Source organism: Pinus tabuliformis, chromosome 7, assembly GCF_031772625.1.
Source record: "Pinus tabuliformis cultivar Carrire ecotype Pingquan chromosome 7, CPIR1, whole genome shotgun sequence".
Taxonomy (NCBI): domain Eukaryota; kingdom Viridiplantae; phylum Streptophyta; class Pinopsida; order Pinales; family Pinaceae; genus Pinus; species Pinus tabuliformis.
In genome coordinates, this window is record NC_142293.1 from 505,495,184 (window position 1) to 505,505,410 (window position 10,227).

Here is a 10,227-nt window from a genome sequence, read left to right on the forward strand (position 1 = left end):
AGGAAAGGTTTTGAAATGACAGACTTGGGCTATGTTCACTATTATCTTGGTATTAAAGTAGCTCAACATCTAAAGTTTATATTCCTCTCTTAGAAGAAGTACATCGGGGATATGTTGAACAAGTTTGGCATGGTTGAGTGCAATCCTTTGACTACTCCAATGGAACAGAAGTTAAAGCTCACATCCATTGAAGGAAAATAATTTGAGGATGCAACAAAGTATATACAACTTGTAGGAAGTTTGAACTACTTGACTACTACCAGACCAGACATTTAGTTTGTTGTTCTAATCCTCTCTAGGTTTATCCAAAATCCTTGTGAGGGACATTTGTCTACTACGAAAAGAGCTCTAAAGTACTTGAAGCGAACTCAAGACTTTCGATTTAAGAATACAAAGGTGGGTGACTTCAGCTTGATTGGATACTCTGATTGAGACTTCGATGAAGATAAAGAATCGGGGGAATCTACTTCAGGTTATGATATGAGTCTTGGATCAGGAGTTGTCTCTTGGAGGTCACGTAAACAATCATTTTCAGTAGATTCCACAATAGAGGCAAAATATGTGGCAGCAGCTGAAGCAACAAAGGAAATTGTGTGGATCAGGAAAATTCTAGAAGATTTGCTGGTGAAACAAGTGCATTCAACTCCACTCATGATTGACAACACTTCTACAATAAAGTTGGCCAAGAACCCAAAGTTCCATGATTGAATGAAGCACATCAATACAAAATACCATCTAATTCGACATCATGTTGAAGCCAAGACAATCCAGCTACATCATTTTTCCACAAAGAGCAGATTGCAGACATCTTCACTAAAGCGCTTGGAAGAGAAAAGTTCAAAAGATTCAGAACAATGCTTGGGCTCACCAACATCCCTTCAGATTAGGGGGGGAATGTTGACACCTAATCATTGGGATTGGGTGAATATGTGTAAAATAGTGTAAATAGAAAATAAGGAGATGGAATATGAAGAGACAATAGGAGATGAAGCCCAAGAGTCTCTCCCTCCATGTATATATCTATAATCAACCTTAATTCAAAATCACAATTCATTTGACGAGTTACCTCTTGACCACTCCCATGTGTTGGCGACCCCGAAGTTCCCACTCGAAATTCGCACCTGGGTCAACTCATTTTTTATTTCTCCAAAAAATATTTTCCATTCACCACTTCATGGTCCCCATCACCACAGCCATGGATATGTCATTGAAACAAAGCATATTCCCTCGATGCTCAATCACAAACATCCAAATTTATAGAAAATAAGTATCAATGTGGTTCATCCACCTCTGGGGTCAAAATAGAGACACCTATAGGCCAATAAAGTCTTGAACTTATTTATGGCGGTTTTAGTTTATAAAAATATTTTCCCTTGGTTTGTAATCTCCACCCTTTCTATTAAAAAAGGGAGTGCCACATAGTAAGGATCTAGCAAGATCTCCCTCTTTTGAGATTTGATGTCGAATTTTGTCAATGCCGCTCACACTTATATTTCCATAAACACATATTTTAATAAAAGCCCTTGGCCTGCACCACAATAGCTCCCTTTTTAACCATAGCGTCTCTCTCTAATTCATTTTTGCACCAAAGGTATAGGTTAAAGTGACAAGCTTCTCAAACTCAAATTTTAAGAAACGCCACTCTTTCCATCTTCCCTTGTAGACTCTAAGTTCAATATTATATCGTTGTACTAAACCAAACTATAATATACACTTACTTTGAAGAAATATAATCAAACCCTCTATATATGATTAAATCGCAATGTAAAATCTAATTTAATTAGTCTTACATATTCATACATATTCAAATATATTATTTCATCACAAACTATGACTTAAGATTACAAGTTTCTCACACTCAAATCTTAAGAGACACCACTATTTATATCTTCTCTCAAAATCTAATCCAATTCTTTACATTAAACCAAATTTTGGTACTCTTAAGGAATATTTCCATCTAAAGTGGAGGATATAGATAAAGGTAAGCAATATTTATTAGTTTAAAGGATATTTAATGTGGTGTAGTTGTATATGTTTATGATTAGATTTAAATACATATAAATTTATTTTTAACGAGTAGTTTGTAGTGTGATTTTTTAGAAGTTTTTTTTGTAGCCTTTTCCAATCTAATTTTTCTAAAATCTCGCAGGAATTTATTGAAATCGCAAGTTTGATGGTAATCCCTACACAATCGAAGTGTCTTAGGGGTTTTTGAGGGTGCTGAATGCATATATACAATAAAAAAACCAGTTTAAATAACACAAATCAAGATTTCACCTCAAATTTTTCCACTAGATGCACCAAAAAATCTAAAAAATCACACTAAAAACAACTCCAATTTTTAATAATAAATATATACAATCCAACCCCATTAAATATTCTATACACTATTCAAAAAACTTTGCCATAAATAAAAATACTACCATACAAAAATACTACCGTACTCTTTGTTTTTAATGTTAACGTCCAACTTAGGTACCTCTGTTATATGTGTATGTATACTTTTAAAAGTTGATTTCAGAAATGTCAATTAAGGCACAGGTCGTTTTCAGATAACCTTCTGTTTTCCTGTTATGATAATAATAATTATAGATCGTATTGAGATTTTTTTTTTCCTATTAAAAGAAAATAAAAGAAAATATAAATTATTTTTTAAAGTAATAATTTTCAGAAATGTCAATTAATGCATAGGTCGTGTTCAGATACCTTTCTATTACAATGATAATAATTACGGGTCTTATTGAGATATTTCTTTTTCCTATTATTATTAAAAGAAAAATTAAATTAAAAAAAAATAAATTATTTTTTAAAATAATAATATTATTTTGAAAATTGTATTTTTTAAATGTAAAATTTTATTTTAATAAAACCATTTATTTATTGATATAGAATAATCTTTTTCATATAATAAGAATACAAATAATAAATTGTATTTTTTAACTATTAAAATTTATTTTAATAAAAAGTTTTTTCATAATTTATTATAAAGAAAGTTATGTAATTTTTTTAATATATTTGTAAATTTATATATAATATTTTTAAAAAATATAAATAACAAAAAAAATTAATACTAATTATAAATAATTTTAATATCCATTTTAATTTTAAATATAAATATTTCAGCTTATAATTTTAAATATAAAATTATTTCAGCTTAAAAAAAGTGTTATGAAAATTTAAATTAATTTTAAATATAAAATTATTTCAGGTTAAAAAAATCTTATGAAAATTTAAATCAAATAATACTGATAAAAATATAATGTCACTTTAGTTTAGAAAAATAAAAATAATAATAATAATAATAAAAATAAGAAGTCAATTCAATTTAATTGGTTATATTGTAATTATGTTTATATATATATATATATATATATATATATATATATATATTATATATAATTTTAAGGTCACGACCAAGTAAGATACCAAATTGGTGTATGAGATCCTCTTGTTTCTTAACCATTAGGCTCACTCAAGTTGTATAACAAAATAAAAACAAACATATTTTATATATAGAGAGATGTGAAATTTATATGTCAAGAGAATTGTACTAATGACCTTTCAATAGGTGCTTTAACTATGAAGACTCAACCAATTGACTTAGTCTTTTGGGCTTTAAAAATGTATTAGTTTACATAAAGAATTTTTTGTATTTTAATATGAGTGTTTAACAAAGAATTTAATACATTATTTTAATTTTTTTTTAAAATGTAACAAAAAGTATTTCAATGTCTACTTTAAATAAAATATTTGAATATTAATTTTTTTTCTTTCTTTAAAAAAGATACTTCATTATAAGAACTTATAGATTGGGATAGAGTATGCACACCTTTGTAAACTTTTTTTAAACTATCTAAATTTTGATAATTTTGATGAGGAACTAGCAACCTCCCCAGATATATGCAATAGACCGCAAACCACATATATCGAAATCTCATAGTTTAGCCAGGACCAAACATTCGACCATCAAAAACTAGCACACCTTTGTAAAGGTTAGTAATCAAATCATTGCTTGAAGCATATACTTTGTCCTGCAAACTAGAGAATCTCATACACTAGTATATGACTTAACAGAGACCTTAAAATAAGATTACTATTATTATTATATAAAACAAATATAAGTGAAAATTTTCTTATGGATAGTTAAAGCATTTCAATGGTGAGCAAATGAATTTTCAATTAAGAATAAAGAAAAGTATTATTATATACTATTGGGGAATGTGGCATGATTTACCAATTATAATTATTCAACCAAAACTATGCTCTATGAAATAAGTAGATAATAGTTAATAATGGGAAAAAATTTCTTTGGTTTCATATGAGTCTATATTAAGAGATTTTATTAACATGTTTTTAATGTGTTCTTTCAAAAAATTAAAAGTAGTTTTAGGTCATATTTTAATTTTAGGTATTATTCCAACATTAAAAGAGTATTTCAATTAAATTAGTATTGTCTAAAAATCAATATAATGTAGTAATAAGATTATATACTCTTGAAAAACATTTAGTTTTAAGTGCATAGATAAAACTATATATTATTTTTATTACTTCTAATTTTTTTTTTTATCTAAAACATTAATTTTATACTTCCACAAAAGTGTACTCTCACTTTTAAGTTTTGAATTTTTTCAATAAATTTTTTGTCAAATTTTTCCATAACTCTAGAGAGATGTTTAGATTTATTACTATTACAAGTTTGAGTTGTTTAATTTACACAATCCAAATGCTCTAAAAGTTTTTAAGGTGCTAAATCTATTTATACTATCAAAAACATTGTTTAAATAAACAAATATTACAATCTTGCACGCAATTATATAATAAGATTCCAACCAAAAAAACCATAATTAAACAATACTCATCTTTCTTTAAATATGAAAAATCAATTTTCCCAAAAACTTTCCCTTTTATCATTATACATAATCAAAGCAAACACCAATATTAGTTAACAAACCACAAATATTAGTTAACAAACCACTAGAATTAAAAAGTTTATTAAAAAAAAAAAAAAAAATGAAAAATTTTAAATAAATAAATTATAAAAAATATTAATATAATAAAATTTAGACAAGAAATCATAATAATAAATTTTATAATAGGCTTATGGGATTCTATTAAGACAATTCATGATATAAAAGTCACTAATTGGGAACTTTTTACCTAAAATCCCAATACTCAAACCATAAATTAGTTATGTTTGTTATTTCAAAGCTCACAGAAATTAACAAATGAAAAATAATTAAATTGTAATAACATCTTTCTATAAAAATTACATAGGAGATAATCTCGTCTACGTGTTTAGAACCAACCAGTGTGATTCATCTTCAAGACAAGATGATGAATCAAATGTAGGCAATGAAATAAATAGATGAAGAGAGCACCTAACTAGCCTTTAGAAAACAACAGCTAGTTTAACTAATTTTTTTTATTAATAAATAAAATCAATTTAAGTTATAATATTATAATAATAATTAGAATTCTAATCAACTATTCAAAAAAATATACTAATAATAATAATAATAAATAATCATCTTGTCCTGAAGAGGAACCACACTGGTTGGTTCGAAATGCCTTGACCCCTGGAGATTACTTCCTATATAATTTTTACCCAAAAATGTTGTTACAATTAATATGGATCACAGAAGTCTAAACTCAACAATAATTAAATTCTATAATAAAATAAAAATAATTTTTTTTTTAAAACTCACACAAACTAGCAAATGAAAAATAATTAAATTCTATAATAAAATAAAATAATTATTTTTTAATAAATTCAAGATTATTTAGAAAAATCATTCATTACCATTTATTTGAAAATATAAATACTTAATCCATAAAAAATGAAAATACGTATAACTTATAAAAGGTGATTAATACGAAATCAAACCTAACGACTTTTATTCTGGCCATATATTTCAGAGCTGATCCTCTGAATTAGGACCGTTGGCTAGTGTCGCATTGCGCTCTCTTACCTAAACATGGTGGTGTTTAAGAGAGACAATCTATGGGACTGATAAGCGATAATAGCTGCTATGGATGGATTTCGGGACAAGACAATATCATACCCATCTGCAAACGAGTCCATCCCTTCTGCCATTAACTGCCAGAATAGGCCTCCTCCCCCTGCTTTTCCACTGCTCACAGCGCTGTGAATGTTGTTATAGACAGTATTATAAAACCTGTCCCTCTGAGCAGTGCTATAACCTGGATCTTTATATGATTTCCCGAATTCAGCAAACAGCAGTGGTTTGTTCAGCACTCTTTCCACATCATAGAAATGGATTTGCATCCATTTGTTCAAGAAGGAAAGCTGCGAATTTTCATCTGATCCAGCCAACCTGTTGAGCCAACATCGCAATGAGGCACGTTAGTTTTGTCAAATAATTGCAGTAAAATATCGATTAGAGAATTAGTTCATTTATTCATGTTTACAATATAGGAAGGTTCTTTACCAATGGTCTGGATAGGCATGAACAGTTGCAAAATCAATTCCTGGAATTTGATTGTTAGTAATGAAGTCTGTTCCATATTCGTAACCGCCTGGATTGTACTGCTTTCTTTCAGGGGTCGATTCGCCATAGAATCCTTCCATGCCTACTTCAAGAAGGTGGTTGCTATCAATCGATTTCACGTAGGCGGCCATTTCCGTTATCCATCCCTGCAGTCATACACTTAAAATTATGGTGGGAAACTCTGCCAAATCCATTTAATGACTTATATATGGTGAAGGTATAAATTTATAATTTGACCTGCAAAGTCCTGGTGGGAAACTCTGCCAAATCCATTTAATGACTTATATATGGTGAAGGTATAAATTTATAATTTGACCTGCAAAGTCCTTCCAGAAGGGTCAATTTGGCAGCGGGGTTCATTGATGAGCTCCCATGAAAATATTGTTGGGTCATCCTTGTAAGCAATTCCACTGATACTATTCACTCTCGTTATTACAGTCTTGACATGGCTCTTGTAGTAACCTTTCACGGTGGGATTAGTGTAGAAATCGTCATCGGACCTCATATTCTGCCCTGCATCGCGTCCCCACTGAACGTATTGTGCCCTTCCCCCATAATCTTCGTAGTTGTTTACGAAGCTCAGTATGAGCTTGATGCTATAACTTTTGGCCTGGGAGACGACGAAATCCAAGCCCTGCAGTATAGATGATAAATTTCATTTAAGAAATTATAGTAGTAATTTTATGTTTAAAAGCCAGGCAAAATAAACATTAATCACAAATAGAAGCAATTTCACACCCAGAATTATTTATGGAAAATTTCAATTTTGGGGAAAATTTTAGATTAACAGAATTTTATTAGATTTCGGCCAAAGACCACACCAAGCCTGCAGACTGCTCAACCTTGAGAGGGGAGACTTTGCTCAACCCTTTGCCCTTCACACTATCTAGGAGACCCTGCTCAACCAACACTTTGGTGTTTGGCGCACTTACAATGGAAACAGATAAATCTATTTATAAATACAATTCACATAAAATTACAGGTCACAAAACCATATACACAAAACCACTAAGGATAAATTTTCATTCCTAAATCAAAATTAATCCTAAAATATAAAAGTTATGTTTGGAGATGGGAGACCACTGAATCCACTTTGCTCAACCTTTTGCCCTTCATACTGGCAGGGGAGACCTTGCTCGACCAACACTTTGATGCTTGGCACACTTACAATGGAAACAGACAAATTTATTTATAAATTTTATTCTAACCAAATGCAATTCCCATAAAATTACAAAACACAAAACCATGTATCCAAAACCACTAATAATAAACTTACATTCTTAAATCAAAATTAATCCTAAAAAATAATGTTTAAGGATCAGAGACCACAGAATCCAAGCCCTGCAATATCAATGATAATGTTATTTAAAAGATGGGAGAAGAGGAAATTACAGTGGCAGAAGTTATGTTCGAGGACGGAAGCTTATGCACTTGTCAAACTAATTCATTAAACTATTTTAAAATGTTATAAGCATCTCTATACTCATCAAAGACAATGCGGGGTGGAAACTAATTAACAAAAAATACATATTCATTTAGTAACATACATAATACTGACGAGCATAGTTACCAAGTTTCAATATAGTTTAGATATTATATAATAAAAATGGTAAAAAAAATAATTTTAAAATATATATTTTAAAGATTTTAATATATTTTTTAATAACAAAATATTTTTATTTTTTTTTTTAATTATTTAAATAATTTTAAATGATATAATAATTTTTTAAATATAATTTATTAAAAAAAACAACACCTTTTCTTATGTTGAGACCCTTATATAAAACTACTACTTAAATAATTAAATATAACCCCCATATAATCAACCAAACAAAATGCAATTTAATTAGTTTATCTTAAACAATATAAGAAAAATTCAATAACATAAGAATACCTAATACCTAATACCTAAACATGATCCAACCAAAATACAATTCAATTTGTTTATTGTACCGAGCAGAAGGAGAAATTCACTAACATGAAAACGTAAAAAGTATAGTATATTGCTACTTAAATGTTATATCCATGTGAGGTAGTAGACAAGAAACTATGAAAACATTCAAGAACATAAGAATTATAGTATAGCCCTCATGAGATATTGTTTTGAAAGTAACTGAAATACCTTCACTTATGTGTTTTATAGTCCTTTCCATAAAGTTGTTTTATAGTCCTTTCCATAACGTTGTAGTAAGAAGACAGAGAAAAAAGAAAAGGGTAGATACGTCTGAATTCCCACCTAGAAATGAGCCGATGGATGTTGTTTGGAAGGACATTTCTTTCAATCCGGCTGAGAACTTGACTAGACTATTACAGTGCACAAGAGCATATGCATCGGCCACCATGGAAAAGGCCATTGAAGTCTCTACTTTGTTAAGGGAAAAAGAGGAGAGGATTGCACAACTCGAGCAGCAGCTCGAAGTAGAAAAAGCAAGCGTAAACACCCAAGCGACTGAGCAGCTCACACAATTGCAGCAAAACATGGAGGTCCTAAAAATAAGCCATAAAGCCTATATATTGGCCAATAACATGCAACACCGAGAAATGCAACAAGCCATGGAAAGATACAAGGATGTTCCCACTATTGAGGAGTTTATTAAAGAGGCACTGAAATTAAAATCCCTTCTGGTGAAACAGCAAGAGTATTTCTGCCAAAAGATGTTACATATTACTCCTTATCTAGCTACTAGCCACCACCTGACAGATAAGGCAATCTAACCGAGTTTAACGATTTAAACACCTGAATCTCTGAGTTCATCGAATGACAGGAAACAGAATATTGAAGGAAAGCCAATCTACCTGAGATTGAGGAAACTCATAAAGACATTCTCTTCACGGATTGGGATGCGAGAATCAAATAGGCCGAGCTAGAAGTTACAAAGGCAGCCGAGGTATCAAAGAATATCATTAAAGCAGTGATATGCCACATCAATGTGAGATAACAGACAAGAAACTAAGAATTCTATAATGCTAAGAGTTGTTTCAAAACATATCTTTGTTTTCATTCCTAAGAAAAGAAGAAAGATAGGCCTAGAAAGCATGCATCCTCAATCAGCAGCCCATCAATTAGAAAACACGGTATAAATAAATTAAACAAGTGTGTATGTATCATGAGCATGCAAACCCGAAAGACTTGTTCATCATATACACCAGGAGAAGTCTGCAATGCTTTGTATGTGTTTCCATCATTGAAAGCCCATGTACGAGCGACAGTGAGACCATGAGTTCAGCTTGCTGAAAAGCAGAGGTAACTTTTGTCTATTTGTTAATCAACTGCTAGGGACATCAGCCAATATGAGTCGAATCCATTCACGGACACAGGCGTCCATCCCAACACAAAATTGTGCCCATTTGTCTTGACAAAACTAGGCGAAGAAGGAAATCCATTCACTGATCCCAAAAAGCCAAGGAGAAACATAATTGAAAAGAGAAAAACTGAAAAAAAAGAAGAGTAATCTCTTACTTCCCATTTCTATTGCAGAGTTTTTCATTAATCAGATTTCTGTCTCAAGCAGAACTACTTAATCTGGCTATGTAGCTTTTAACCATGAACTCCATCCCAGGGAAACAAATTTGCGTACGTAACTACACTACAGTTAAGCGATAATGGATGATTCATGATAAGACAATCGATAGCTTAAGGGAAGTTTTATTGCTTCAGCAATGCAATCCTCGTATGAATGACAGATGATGGATACAGAATAGACGAGCATTTTAAGCA

At 30.4% G+C, this 10,227-nt stretch overlaps 1 pseudogene; it reads right to left on the reverse strand.

The window, feature by feature from the left end:
* Positions 1-5,828: 5,828 nt before the first annotated feature.
* Positions 5,829-9,939, reverse strand: LOC149248259 (mannan endo-1,4-beta-mannosidase 1-like; annotated as a pseudogene).
* Positions 9,940-10,227: the final 288 nt, after the last annotated feature.